Source organism: Dreissena polymorpha, chromosome 14 (assembly GCF_020536995.1).
Source record: "Dreissena polymorpha isolate Duluth1 chromosome 14, UMN_Dpol_1.0, whole genome shotgun sequence".
NCBI classification, from domain to species: domain Eukaryota; kingdom Metazoa; phylum Mollusca; class Bivalvia; order Myida; family Dreissenidae; genus Dreissena; species Dreissena polymorpha.
Window position 1 is genome coordinate 4,389,980 of NC_068368.1, and position 15,802 is coordinate 4,405,781.

The 15,802-nt window shown below is 35.8% G+C and overlaps 1 protein-coding gene across 6 annotated transcripts in view; it reads left to right on the plus strand.

Moving 5' to 3' along the window:
• Positions 1–15,802, plus strand: part of LOC127857138 (transcription factor CP2-like) — a 150,527-nt gene that overhangs the window by 13,677 nt on the left and 121,048 nt on the right. The window lies entirely within an intron of this gene.

Here is a 15,802-nt window from a genome sequence, read left to right on the forward strand (position 1 = left end):
ATTACAGAAACTTGTAAAGTCTCATTTTTGCAATCTGCAGTTAAAAGGCTTAGCACATTAAAAAAAAGCAAACATAATATTTTTTTATTAAGAAATTGCAACTGTTATTGTTGACAGGTTATTGGCTATTTTCATCCTTGTCAAGAACGTAAAGAAGAAAGTCAATAAATTGAATGCTTGGATCCTAAATGGTTGATTGCTCCACAAAAAAGTTTTTACGCTACACAATTGCTGGTTTTGCATCACAAACTTTACTTGTGCACTGACCGCCACCCCCACCATAACAATCTATGTATAACCTTTGTGAAACCACGATATGCACACCCTATAGATATACTTATAACACATGCTGAGTTCCAGAAATCACATGTTTGAATGGTATATATATATATAAGACAATGTTTTGTATGGTTAACACATTTTAATTGGTGAAATCGCATGCCATCCGGATATAATATAATATGATTAATGACGGTGAGTATATTTAAATACATTTTTATTGTTGATGTGAATGTAGTTTTAATTTACAGGTGATTAAAAAAATGACATATTTGAGCAAGAAAGTCATTCACTCATCCGTCAGTAAATAAAAATCAAGTGGGATTAATAATGAAACATTTTTTATCAGCTTCAGTATTGAATTTTTATTTTTTTTAATTCTTTAGGGTTGTGATTTTTCCTCCCTTTAACCGATATTCCCCCTTTAAATGTTAAAGAAATTTTACAAATTTTTGTTAACTTTGCTGGATCTGTATACAAATGAAGAGTTAATAGTTTAACATTGTAATGTGGGAAAGGACATTTTCCTCTTTTGAGGTGGTTTTTTAATCCAGTGTTTTTTTCCACCATTTTGGAAATGGGGCTGGGTCTCTTTGGATTTGGAAAATCGCGGCGTTTTTACTAAAATTGGGTAATATGAGTTTGTTGTTGTTTTACTGACATATCTTAAGAATTGAGAATTAAAAGTGTTTTCAATATATATTTACAAAGGTTCAACTTCTAGAGCTGTATGGGAGATGAAGTAAATGTTTAAATCTTATAAAAAATAATGCAATTTTCGGAAACCTTCAACTTGGAATTTTATGTCCCATTGTAGGAAAAATAAACATGTATACCTTTTTCCATTGGGAATGGGGCCGCATACCATCCCCAAATTTGAATGAAAAAGCACCCTGAAATCACACCCCTGTTCTTACATTGTTTAATTTTTTTTTCAACCATACAGGAATGGACTCGGGGTCACTGGATTAGGAGAAATCTTTTTGTTTAGATTTAAAATTGGAAATTGAGTTGTGTTTTTTTGCTTACAAGTACTATCAAATTGAGAACACTTTTATTTTTCCATTAAAGTTTCTTTTAAGAAAAAATCAGTTAAAACGGCAAGTGTTGTTACTGATTAGCTTTAATGCAGACTGCACATGCTAAACTGGGACAACACTTTCTGCACATGCTAAACTGGGACAACACTTTCTGCACATGCTAAACTGGGACAACACTTTCTGCACATGCTAAACTGGGACAACACTTTCTGCACATGCTAAACTGCAGGGACAACACTTTCTGCATATGCTAAACTGGGACAACACTTTCTGCACATGCTAAACTGCAGGGACAACACTTTCTGCATATGCTAAACTGGGACAACACTTTCTGCACATTCTAAACTGGGACAACACTTTCTGCATATGCTAAACTGGGACAACACTTTCTGCACATGCTAAACTGCAGGGACAACACTTTCTGCAAATGCTAAACTGGGACAACACTTTCTGCATATGCTAAACTGGGACAACACTTTCTGCACATGCTAAACTGCAGGGACAACACTTTCTGCACATGCTAAACTGGGACAACACTTTCTGCATATGCTAAACTGGGACAACACTTTCTGCACATGCTAAACTGCAGGGACAACACTTTCTGCACATGCTAAACTGCAGGGACAACACTTTCTGCATATGCTAAACTGGGACAACACTTTCTATACATGCTAAACTGCAGGGACAACACTTTCTGCACATGCTAAACTGGGACAACACTTTCTGCATATGCTAAACTGGGACAACACTTTATGCACATTCTAAACTGGGACAACACTTTCTGCATATGCTAAACTGGGACAACACTTTCTGCACTTGCTAAACTGCAGGGACAACACTTTCTGCACATGCTAAACTGGGACAACACTTTCTGCATATGCTAAACTGGGACAACACTTTCTGCACATGCTAAACTGCAGGGACAACACTTTATGCACATGCTAAACTGGGACAACACTTTCTGCATATGCTAAACTGGGACAACACTTTCTGCACATGCTAAACTGCAGGGACAACACTTTCTGCACATGCTAAACTGCAGGGACAACACTTTCTGCATATGCCAAACTGTGACAACACTTTCTATACATGCTAAACTGCAGGGACAACACTTTCTGCACATGCTAAACTGCAGGGACAACACTTTCTGCACTATGCTAAACTGGGACAACACTTTCTGCACATTCTAAACTGGGACAACACTTTCTGCATATTCTAAACTGGGACAACACTTTCTGCACATGCTAAACTGCAGGGACAACACTCTCTGCACATGCTAAACTGGGACAACACTTTCTGCATATGCTAAATTGGGACAACACTTTCTGCACATGCTAAACTGCAGAGACAACACTTTCTGCACATGCTAAACTGGGACAACACTTTCTGCATATGCTAAACTGGGACAACACTTTCTGCACATGCTAAACTGCAGGGACAACACTTTCTGCACATGCTAAACTGCAGGGACAACACTTTCTGCTTATGCTAAACTGGGACAACACTTTCTATACATGCTAAACTGCAGGGACAACACTTTCTGCACATGCTAAACTGGGACAACACTTTCTGCATATGCTAAACTGGGACAACACTTTCTGCACATGCTAAACTGCAGGGACAACACTTTCTGCACATGCTAAACTGGGACAACACTTTCTGCATATGCTAAACTGGGACAACACTTTCTGCACATTCTAAACTGCAGGGACAACACTTTCTGCACATGCTAAACTGGGACAACACTTTCTGCATATGCTAAACTGGGACAACACTTTCTGCACATGCTAAACTGCAGGGACAACACTTTCTGCACATGCTAAATTGGGACAACACTTTCTGCATATGCTAAACTGGGACAACACTTTCTGCACATGCTAAACTGGGACAACACTTTCTGCACATGCTAAACTGCAGGGACAACACTTTCTGCACATTCTAAACTGGGACAACACTTTCTGCATATGCTAAACTGGGACAACACTTTCTGCACATTCTAAACTGGGACAACACTTTCTGCACATGCTAAACTGGGACAACACTTTCTGCACATTCTAAACTGGGACAACACTTTCTGCACATGCTAAACTGGGACAACACTTTCTGCACATGCTAAACTGGGACAACACTTTCTGCACATTCTAAACTGGGACAACACTTTCTGCACATGCTAAACTGGGACAACACTTTCTGCACATGCTAAACTGCAGGGACAACACTTTCTGCACATTCTAAACTGGGACAACACTTTCTGCACATGCTAAACTGGGACAACACTTTCTGCACATTCTAAACTGGGACAACACTTTCTGCACATGCTAAACTGGGACAACACTTTCTGCACATGCTAAACTGGGACAACACTTTCTGCACATGCTAAACTGGGACAACACTTTCTGCATATGCTAAACTGCAGGGACAACACTTTCTGCATATGCATGAACCCTGTATACCCAGGGCGAGGCTCTTAATGTATTTTATTTGATGTACCTTTCGACATTCTAATCGTTTGTTTGCTTTGATATAGGATTGTAACAGTAACATTTCGAGCTGAGTAGTCTACACTTGTTCTTTGATTTGTTTTGTGCAGAAGGTATTGCAAGAGTTTTCTATGAATGTCGACATGCCGAGCACAAAATATTTAGGGGCGAATTGCTCATGGGTTTATGTAGATTTATATGCCTTCCTAAGTGGGGGAATTCTGTTTTACTATACATATTCTGGGAAAACTGGGCTTAATGCATGCTGGTAAAGTGTCTTCCCAGATTAGCCTGTGCAGTCTGCATAGGAGAATCAGGGACGACACTTGAACCACATGTTTAAACTGGATTTTCTTATTAAAGAGTCTTCCATTTAAACGAAACATAACATAAAAGCAGAAAGTGATGTCCCTGATAACCCTTGTGCATACTGTACAAGCTAATCTGGGATAATGCACATGAATTAAGCCCAGTTTTCCCAGAATTAAGCCTTTATGTACTACTGTACATACAAGGATTTCAATAGACGCAGAATCCTGCATTTTGACGCGAGCAAACTAAAAATGACTCGTTTTTGAAGTAACCCTTTTCTCTGCCGTGCGCCATTTTGACGCATCTAAAATTTGACCAGTGCGTCAGTCAGTTAACATCTCGAGTTCCATGGTAATAAATCCCGCAGTGCTCCTAATTGGAATTTATATTTAATGTATTTTGAACTCTGTCTATAATCGAGGGAATACCCCGGGTGTTGTTTATCTTATCTCATCTCTCCAATACATGTGTCACTGTCTAAATACTGCATGTGCACTAACTGGGTATTTAGCAGCAGTGATTACGTGATAATTAATTGACCATCCGATAATTGCTGACTTTGCAGATGGCATTGTCAAAAAAAGTCGGGAAAAGTAATTAAAGAAAAAAAAAATTGATCAAAGGTCTATTAATAACGTAGTTCCACTTGTAAGTCCAGCGAGTTTTGTCAGTATGTTAATCCACCGATAATTACATGTATAACACCCATCTTATATAAACTGGAATCACAGTTCATTTTTTATACTAACAAGTCATAATACTACACATAAACATTGAGAAAACACATTTGCTCGATAAGATATAAATTATCGGAGTAGAATTTAATTGCTATGTCATGACCTTCGACATTGTAAATGGCGGACGTATTGTAAATTAACATTTAACCCGCGTTCAATTCAAAGCTGGCGATTCAAATTGCAAGTAATGGTGATTCAATAATGGAAAAAGCATTAACTGGATTTAACAAACATTAATTGATAAGGTTTGTTAAACCAGAAAACAACAAGAAAAAGTTGGATTATTAAAGTTTAACTACTACAGGTAAGGCATTCTTAAGTGTACATATTTCGGACATGTATAGTATTCGGATAAACAGTAAAAGATATATTAGATGTTCCATGCATTTAGATTGTGTTTTGTTAGAAAAGCCATCATAGAGATGATGATAATACATGTATAATGGCATGTATGTGATGAAAAGGTGCTACCGGTTAATGTACCAAATCATTAAAATATGTTGTGTTATGTATCATGGTATTGTTATTTAATAAAGCAGTATAACTTTTTAGCTCACCTGATTGCTCAGGTGAGCTTTTGTGACCTGTCTTTGTCCGTCGTATGTCCGTTCGTCCATCCGTTAACATTTGCTCGTAAACACTCTAGAGGTCAAATTTCTTGTCCCATCTTCATGTAACTTGGTCAGAAGCTTTGTCCCAATGCAATCTTGGCCGAGTTAGAAACTGGTTTGTGCCGGTTCAAAAACTAGGTCATTAGGTAAAAAAAAAACAACCTTGTAAACACTGTAGAAGTCACATTTCATACCCAATCTTCATGTAACTTTGTCAAAATGTTTGTCTTAATGATATCTTGTTTGAGTTCAAAATTGGTTCTGATCCGTTGAAAAACATGGCTGCCAGTGGGCGGGGCAGTTTTCCTTATTTGGCTATAGAGAAACCTTGTTAACACTCTAGAAGTCACAATTTTTGCCCAATCATCATGAAAGTTGGTCAAAACATTGTTTTTATTGATATCTCGGACAAGTTTGAAAATGGTCGGGATCAGTAAAAACATGGCCGCCAGTGGGCGGGGCATTTTTCTCTATATGTTTATACAGTACACTCCACGCGTTTCCCCCAAAAAACGCGCTCCCTCCGCGTTTTTTTTTCTGCTAGCGAGTGTTCACGCGGCGTTGGAAGAGCGAGGTGAACTCGATAAAACGCTCGGCGTTACGCCGCGTTCGCTAATTCCCGCGGCGTGTATTACTTTAGGCTAGTCGGTAAATGCAGACACTTTCCGTTCTTATCAGTGATCGTCGCGCAACGCCGCGTTAGCAGTGTGCTACTGGGCATGCCAAAAAATAAAAAACATTGTTATAATAAATTGTTTAAATACTGTAGTACATGTATAAAAAAGATAATTGTATAGAAAATTAATACGTATAAAAATTATGTTTTTTAATTCACAGGTACGTCTACAATATGAATTAGTCTAATATAATACATTTGACAAATTAATATTTAAATCATAACACATATGACACAAGAATAAATGTTCCGTAAAATTTCCAAATGAGAATAATAATTAGTAATCCGAAACACACTGCGATTTTTAATTGTTAACACGACGTTTACAAATGCTTCCAATATACAGTCATCATGTATATATTTCCCGACAAAAGCGCGCGAAAATTATGCTGCAATGTACAAGGTCAAGGTACAATGTATACTCCTGCAAAGCGTGCGTGTATTGATTTTTTTTATACAAACTTTGTAGGGCAGAGAACATTGAATTTTGTTGATTTCGGTTAAAAGTTTGTTTGATATTTATTAACGAAATTATATCGCGAATAAGTTGATATTTCCTCTAAAATAATTTCAAATCGAACACGCCGAATCTTTATCGTTACGCTATTTAAGTAGAGTAATTATTTTAACACTAATTGTACTGTAAACTCATTAAAGAAGACATCTGGGCGGAACTGGATTTTAAATGTTTGACGTTATGAAAACACGCAAAGCTTGTCTACTGACCTATTGTGTAGACTGCTGTCTGCGGTGTTTTGACAAAAGGGATTAACATGTGTGAATGTCACTCTGCCAATTTGGTCCATAATTACTGGTAAACATTGTTTAGAATGTCGACGCAACAAGAATACAACTGTGAATATTAAATGCAATTATCAACTCAATAGTTACCACCTTTTAGCAATCAATGGAATAACCTACAGACAAATAGAAAATCAATGCATTAGCGAGCAGAGAATTGACTTTGTTCCGACAATTAAAACCATTCCTTATGCATTCGTTGACACGTTCAGAAAATCACCTGCTAACATGAAAACTTCGGATTAAATTCTCAAAATAAAAACAATGTTGCAAACTGTGTTTATATTAATTGGTAAGTATAGGTTAGCAGTATGATACAAGCTGGCAACATAGGTATACAATTAAAAAAAAAACATTTTTTTTTTTTGGAGGAGGAATTTTTAGCTAAAAAGGGGGAAACAAGTATACTTTTTCATGGGGGAATATCGGCGGTAAAAAGTGCCAAACGAGGGCCATGACTTTGTGAATGAGTTGCTCGTGTTTGCGAATGGTATTGACCAATCAACTGTTGTTGCTAATAGATGTATTAAAATGTATAAAAAAAGAAAACAAAATGTGATCTTGACATTTTTGGAAAGTTGCTTGGAGAATGCGAGACAGTTGAGGACATTTCATTTCGAGCAAGTCTTTTTTATTGTTTTCATTGAGACCGAAATAAAATGATTGTTCCGCCTACATGTACCCATGTTAGAGCTCCATCTAGGCCTTAAAAGAAGGGCATTTTTTCACAACTATACTAGTTATATAACTTATATTAATTATATGTAAACAATGTTTTAAATGAAAATAAATGTAATTTATTGAAAATATAAGGCCACAGGGTTAATATGACTCCTGAATGCTTAAAGGGGCCTTTTCACAGATATTGGCATGTTTTGAAGTTTGCCATTAAATGCATTTTATTCTATATCCAATAAATTCATCCAATCGGCATTCTTCATATGTACCACGTGACCGTCCAATATATTCCGGTATTGGATCCAAAAAGTCTGTATTTTTTCCATATTGGACAGTTGAGTACAAGTGCACTAAGCAATTGTTTTATAACGATAAAAGCTGTTACCGAGAAAAAGTATCCGAATGTACTATAATCGATTCACACAGGCGATATTTTGCTTGTATGTCTCTTTTTAATACTTTCCTATTGAAAATATGAGAGGAAATAAAAAAACGAATCGAGAATGTGATATTTAATTAATTTTTATTGTTAAAAATTAAAAAAAAATTGCAAAAGCAAGTGATATTGTTATTGCTAGAAATTGAAAACAAATATGCAACAGCAAAACAAAAAATCAATTTTATTAACCTCAATGACAACTTTAATCCAATGCTAGCCTAATAACAACTAAGTTACAATGATATGCATTTCCATTTTCCATTTTCTGTTCTTCCATCCATTTATCGAAATGTATTTTAAACCACAGTATTTGTTGATAGCATTTGTACACATGCTCACCATTCTGACCCAAAGGCCTAAACACAATTTACGAATTCGTAATCCTGTCGGAGCGAGTTGTTTTATTCCTATCGAAGTTAACAATTATGCATGACAAACACACAATCCGAAATACGTTTTGCCTTTTGGATTCGTTCAATGCTATCAAAATGGTATAATTTGCTACTAGATTTATTAAACACTACCACCTCCATATTGTTGTCCCTAAAATGCAGAGCCTTGCTTATACTAGTATGTTTCGTCAGAGAAATGACGTCACACGAGATACGTCATAAAGTGCGTAATCAATGAATGAAAATAAAAATACGGAAAGCTGGTTTGGTAATGAGGATATAGAATAAAAAGTTTATTAGACGTTTAAACTGTACAATACGTGATATATTTGGACGAGCACACAGTTTGAAGAGCACACGGCTCGTCCAATATGACTTCAAACTGTGTGCTCGTCCAAATATATCTCCGTATTGTACAGTGAAACGTCTAATAACCTATAAATATTGATAAATGTAAACATTAAATTTTAAAAGCTCCAGTAAACAATCAAAAATAAAATTCAAAAAGGAAAAAAAAGTAGCCTGCAGCAGGGCTCGAACCAGTGACCCCCGGAATCCTGAAGTAAAAACGCATTAGCCAACTGAGCTGTCCTGCCAAGCATACTTAAGATGCGTATTTTATACATTATATAAGCATTCTTCGTTGTTTCTCAAATTTAAACGACAACAACAGAACTCTCCAAATTATTCAATTGTTTTGCGTTGCAACGCTTTATAATTTTTAGGTTTTTAAATCGTCAAAAGATGCATATAATGGCTATATTAGACCATGGTCAATGTTCAGTAATACTGTTTCCGAACAAATATCATAACTAAACTGAAAATTTGCGAATCTGAAACAACTTTTTTCAATTTTATCAATTTACCAAACCGTTAAAAGATCCCTTTAAGTGCCGTTATTCAATCCTAGCTTGAGTAATGCATGCTTTATTGTACTATTTTATTATTAAAAGAACTTTACATACATGTTGCTTATTTTTTCCAGCAATTTCAATGATCTGTAAGTACAAAGTCATGTAATAGTGTTTTGCGGGGGTTTTGTTTTACAAATTTTCTCATCTGAGTCTTAGGACCCGATAACTTGCAAATCTACGAGTCCCTGAATTGAAAGAATGAGTCCAAATATTAAACGATTTTATTTTTTGAGAAATTTAAATGCATTTTTGGGACTCAAAAAATTAAAATCTTTGCATCACCAGAGGTTTTTTGTCCAGCAAGCAGGACTCGCAAGTGAAAAAACCACTGGTTTTGTTTATAAGGCTAAAATGACGTTGGATATTATTGCTATCTTTTTGTTAATGTATGCATCCATTCCATTAAAATTACACTATATATATTATTTATTGGGTGCATTTTTAGTAGCCCTATTCACAAATGATATTTAAGTATTTTTTCCATGGTCTTTCCAATTTTTAGATGGGCGCTTTAGCGCCCGTCTAAAGTGCTTAGTGTGAAATTCAGGTCGATACGACTAGGTATGATTAACCCAATACCCGCTTGCGTATCCGCGCAAGAAAGAGTTGTATAATTTATGCAAGAGGTTTGAGTTCTCCAATTATGTGTATTCACAAATGGCAACATTATATTAATATCGTGTTACATTCAATAATTTCGAACGGTGTTTTATAGAAAAGAATCAATAAACAATGATCGTATTGTACGTGTCGCGGAGGAGATTGTTTATGAATGATTAAAATAGTCCACTTTCTGCTGCGTGTGCGTGACGTAGTATTTTCGCTCAGCTCATTCATAAATCTGAGGCTGGCGATAACAAAGGGGAGTCCGTGTGAGAATAACGCAATAGTATAAGGTTACGCTTGTTTGTATTCACAGGTCTCAGTTAATAATACGTTGACCACGAGTTCAACAATTATTACAGGGATACGATAGACAACATAAAAAAATGTTTCATTATCGCTGAAACTGTTAAAAAAAACATTTAAATATAACAATAATATTCTCTAAAAAATGTAGTCTTGCTGTTTTGAAATAAGGTTTGGAATTTTGTTTTCTAAATAACTTAATTCAAAACAAAAGTTTAATTATCGTGTTTTTTACTTGTTAGTCGCATATTTACCGCATTATAATGTTTGTTATAATAGGCAAACCATACATAAGTAAAATTCAATCTGCCTTCGCACATAGAAGGAATGGGTCAATTAGGTGCTGCGTTTCCTTTGCGTACTTCAGTTAAAGGTCAATTATTTAAGTAATAGCAATCACAAGGCTCCGACTTCAAAGGAATTACGGAGCTTTCTTACATAATAAAAGTCGTAGTCGCATGGTATTTGCGTTTTGCGTCCTATTTGGTCACGTGGTTCTTTTTCCCGGTTGTTTTGGCATTCATGATATATGAGGCTATTAATAGATGCGTCTGTCGATAAACAAAGGAAAGTTTACGGGTTATAACAACGCAATAGGTTACGCTCTCGCATACAACTCAATGACGTAGTACAGGTCGTAAAATGAGAGATTCGGGAAAAAGTTAACGCTTATTTATATCAAAGACCCATATTATCTATAGGTCTTTGTTTATATTCTCAATTTATAAAACGTTGAACATAAGTTCAACAATAACTTCAGCGATACGATAGACAAAAAAAAGTTTCATAATTGCTAAACCCGAATATAACAAACAATTTATAATAATAATACGAATGCAATAGCAGAAGGTTAGTAGAAGGTTAAGCTTGTTTATATTCACAGTTCTCAATACATAGACAGTTGGATATGAGTTCATGAATTACTACAGGCATACTATAGGCAACCTCAAAAATGCTTTTTAATCGCTAAAACTGAAAACAACCTAATATATTATATTAAATATATTTATAACAATAAATGTCTTTTAAAAATGTAGTCGGCGTATACGCTGACTTTGAAATAAAATTAGCAATTTACTTTTCTAAATAATTAAATACAATTAAACAAAAGTTTAACTATTGTGTTGTGTTTTTCACTTGTAAGCTGCATATTTACCGCACGAAATGTGTGTTAGCATGTCAAACCACACATTAGTGTGAGTAAAATAAAAAATATACTACGGGAGAGCACTTCATATGTGTCCTCATATGCCTTGTTATGAGTATCTTTCTTCACTATCGAAATATATCGTATGTTTATATTTGATTTAAACGCAGTTTTCTTTCGACACATTTAAATCACACGTCAATAGCGCCGTCATGCGAAAATGGGTCTTATGCGTTTCGGCAAGCGTTTGTTAAACCCAACATGTGCTTTTGCGCAGTCAGGCCATAGGCGATGCTGTTCGCTTTAAAATCACTCAATATGTTATGTTTCTCCTTACCAGAAGGAGTGATAGCTGAGTGGGCTATTTATATGATGGGCGCATATGGAATAAGACCCATTTTCACATGACGAGGGTCATTACAAATCTCATTGCGAATTGAAAATGCCACATTTAAGAACAATGCTTTTGATACAAAATTGAATTGAAAATAGCAAACTTGTTAATAATGGCAGCCTATCCACACATTAAGGAATGATTTCCAGACGTGCTGACCAAGTACGGCAAACATTGTGGTATGATAATTAAACGATTTTCTCTTATAGTGACACTATACTATTTCGCTAATGATTGTTTTCTCATCTTGGAGGCGAAAGTGAAATTCTGCGAGATGGATTGTAACGCGTAATTGTAACAGGGCCACAATTTGTGTCGTTTGAGCATACAGAGAGTAGTCCGGAATTCCTTACACTGAACAGTGCTACATCCTTTGAATTGAGCACATACGCAGTGATGTAGCAAAAATTCAGAGGTTGTATCTCGAATCAGCTTATTAAATATTCGAAAATATTCATGCGTGTCTGTTGGCGTTATGTAAAAGTCACTAAGATAAAAACTGAAACAGCTATGCCTAAAAGCGCATGAGTGCTCTATACCTATGTTTATGTTAGCGTTGTTGACACCGTGTGAACTGCTCGGGTAATAAGTAAAGCATAAACAGCAATGTTTATATACTTTTATTCCTCCATATACAAGATACGAAGATTGTTGTATATTTTGAATTTGTATATGGTGTCAAAAATCAAAAGTTTTGTACACGGAACTTTCATTATGAATTTATATTCTTGGTGAGATAGTCATTTGATATAAGAAAAAAATATTCCTTTAATATGGTGACTGCAAATTTTCTTTATATTAAGTTATCATTACCATTTTCATCATACTTTCAATGCTTTCAGAACTTCCAAAAAGCATGTTGTTTTTATTTTGTCTTAGTTATTTCTATGAAATAATAAGGATGATAAAAAGTGCACACAAAACTCGACCCGTGCGCTATGACACACACTTTATAAAGTTGAATGGCGTGTGTTCATTTCAAACTTGCGATTGATTTTCAAAAATGAATTGCGTGTTGAATTATGCAATAGCGAACATCTTCAGTGCCTTCAGCGCTTTGATTCTTGTGGCGATTATGATGGGTAGGTAGTTCAAGTGGTATTTAAAGTGTTAATAGCCTTGTAGGTGTCTGTTTTCAACAGTCACCTTTGACCGAGGCATTTTGCTGTACTCTGTTGTCGCATTAAACATTTGACCGAAGTATTGTTGCAGTATTTGTTTTTTAGCTCACCTGAGCACAACGTGCTCATGGTGAGCTATTGTGATCGCCTTTTGTCCGTCGTGCGTCATCAACATTTACCTTGTTAACACTCTAAAGGTCACATTTATTGTCCAATCTTCATGTAACTTGATGAGAACATGTGTCTCAATAATATCTTGGACGAGTTCGAAAATGGTTCCAGTTGGTTGAAAAACATGGCCACCAGCGGGCGTGGCAGTTTTCCTGATAAGGCTATAGTAAAACCTTGTTAACACTCTAGAAGTCACATTTTTAGTCCAATCTGCATGAAACTTGGTGGTAACATGTGTCCCAATAAAATCTTGGACAAGTTCAAAAATTGTTCCGGTTGGTTGAAAAACATGGCCGCCAGGGTGCGTTGCAGATTTCCCTATATGGCTATAGTAAAACCTTGTTAACACTCTAGAAGTCACAATTTTAGTCCAATCTTCATGAAACTTTGTCAGAACATGTGTGCCAATAATATCTTGGACGAGTTCGAAAATGGTTCCGGTTGGTTGAAAAACATGGCCGCCAGGGGGCGTGGCAGTTTTCCTTATATGGTTATAGTAAAGCATTGTTAACTCTCTAGAAGTCACATTTTAAGTCCAATCTGCATGAAAGTTGGTCAAAACATGTGTTCCCATAATATCTTGGACGAGTTCGAAAATGGTTCCAGTTGAATGAAAAACATGGCCGCCATGGGGCGGGGCAGTTTTCCTTATATGGCTTTACTGTATGGTAAAACCTTGTTAACACTCTAGAAGTCACATTTGTGGTCCAATGCTCATGAAACTTGGTCAGAATATTTGAACTAATAATATCTGGGCTAAGTTAAAAAATGGTTGAGATCAGTTAAAAAACATGGCCGCCAGGGGGCGAGGCATTTTTCCTTAAATGGCTATTTACTACAAAACCTTATTAAAACTCTAGAAGTAACATTTATTATCCAATCTTTATGAAACTTGATCAGAACATTTGTTCTTACAATAGCTCGAGTGAGTTTGAAAATGGTTATGGTTCGTTGAAAAACATGACCGCCAGGGGGGTGGGGGGGCAGTTGTCCTTATATGGCTTTAGTGAAAACTTGTTGACACCTTATTAGCCACATTTATTTGCCAATCTTCATGAAACTTGGTCAGAACATTTGTCCCAATGAAATTTTGCCAGAGATTGAAGCTGGGTCATATGAGCTCAAAAACTAGGTCACAAGGTCAAATATTAAAAAAAACATGTTAAAAGTCACTTTTTTGGTCCAAAATAATCTTCATGAATCAGCTTGCATTTTTTTCAGAATAGTCTAGTTCCTTTGGCTTTCAGGTGAGGGCCTTAGGGCCTAATGGCCCTCTTGTTTTGTTTGCATGATTGTTAAATTACAAAACTGTGCCATAACATATCAGATGTTTGTGCATGCTGAGTTTGAAAGCTTGATTTATGACTAAGTTGAGCTAAGATGTTGAAAGTGTTAATTATTTCTTTCCTTGACAGCAATTAAAAGGAGTCTTAGATTCTATACACAAGTAAACAAAAATAATTTAGGTATTAAACTTAATATGCCATCCAACGGTGCCTGGTATATTCCTAGCATAATTTTACTTTGTTGGATATGCGTTAATAAAGGTAAGTATGTAATATTATGAATACCTAAAATATATAGCAAATTCTTATTAAAGCATATTTCTTACAGATAGATTTGATATTTGAGTACAGTGAAAATGTGGCTTTAAAATGCAGGTTGTTTGAAAGTCCCTCACTGGGGCGCTTGAATTTTGAAATCAGAGTACGCTGGGCGCTTGGAATTTTCGGATCAGTGTACCGTAATTACTGTATGTTTTCGGACACTGGAAGTTTTCAGACACCCCTTTTTTAGCAAAAATAACTATTTTTCGTAACTCATAATTTTCGGACACTCAAGTTTTTGTACATAATTAATGTCTCTAAGTTTTCGGACAGTATATTTTACAGCGCTATTTTACCAAATTTCGGTCCTGTTTTCGATATCTAATGACACTTTTATGATGGGGTTTTACAACCAGATAAACATCATAAAACATGGGTGCATGTCTGAGGGCAATGGACCATTACATTTGCCTTATTGGGTAAATAACCTTGTAAACCGGTATTAAACAACGGTTTCGCCCGATAGCATTAGCGTTATGACAATTACCAGGGGTTGTGCCAATTAACAGTACCAATAGGTACTTCCCCCCAATTAGTAAAATAACTGTGACAGTTTTACGAACAATGGAAGGTGTTAGACAACAACTATTGGAAATGAACAAACAAAAATTTCATAGTTCGCTTTTTTTATTGCGTTAATTACAGGTTCATACTAGCGAGTATCGGTACATCACATGCTCATCCTTGAACATGTTGATCAAAGTACAAACTTGTAGTAACTTCCTGTCAAATAAACTAAGTATTTAAAATTATTTAAAATGCAGTGCAAACATATATAACTGTAATATATATTATACGGCATGGTATTTTACAAGGGCGTGCTATTACCAGTAGTCATTGATAGAATTGACGCTATTTTCGGACACTTCAATTTTGGACTCTTTAGTTTTCGGACACCTGTATTTTGTGAATATTTTTCGTATCTAAGTTTTCGGACAGGAGAAAAATAAATTATTTTTAAGTGTCAGAAAACATAGAGTAATTACGATCAGGGCTTTCCACAGGCCATTGAATGATCCCTCTCTGGAGCCCTTGAATTTCAAAATCAGAGTCCCCAGGGCGCTTGAAATTTTCCGATCAGTGTATTTTTCAGT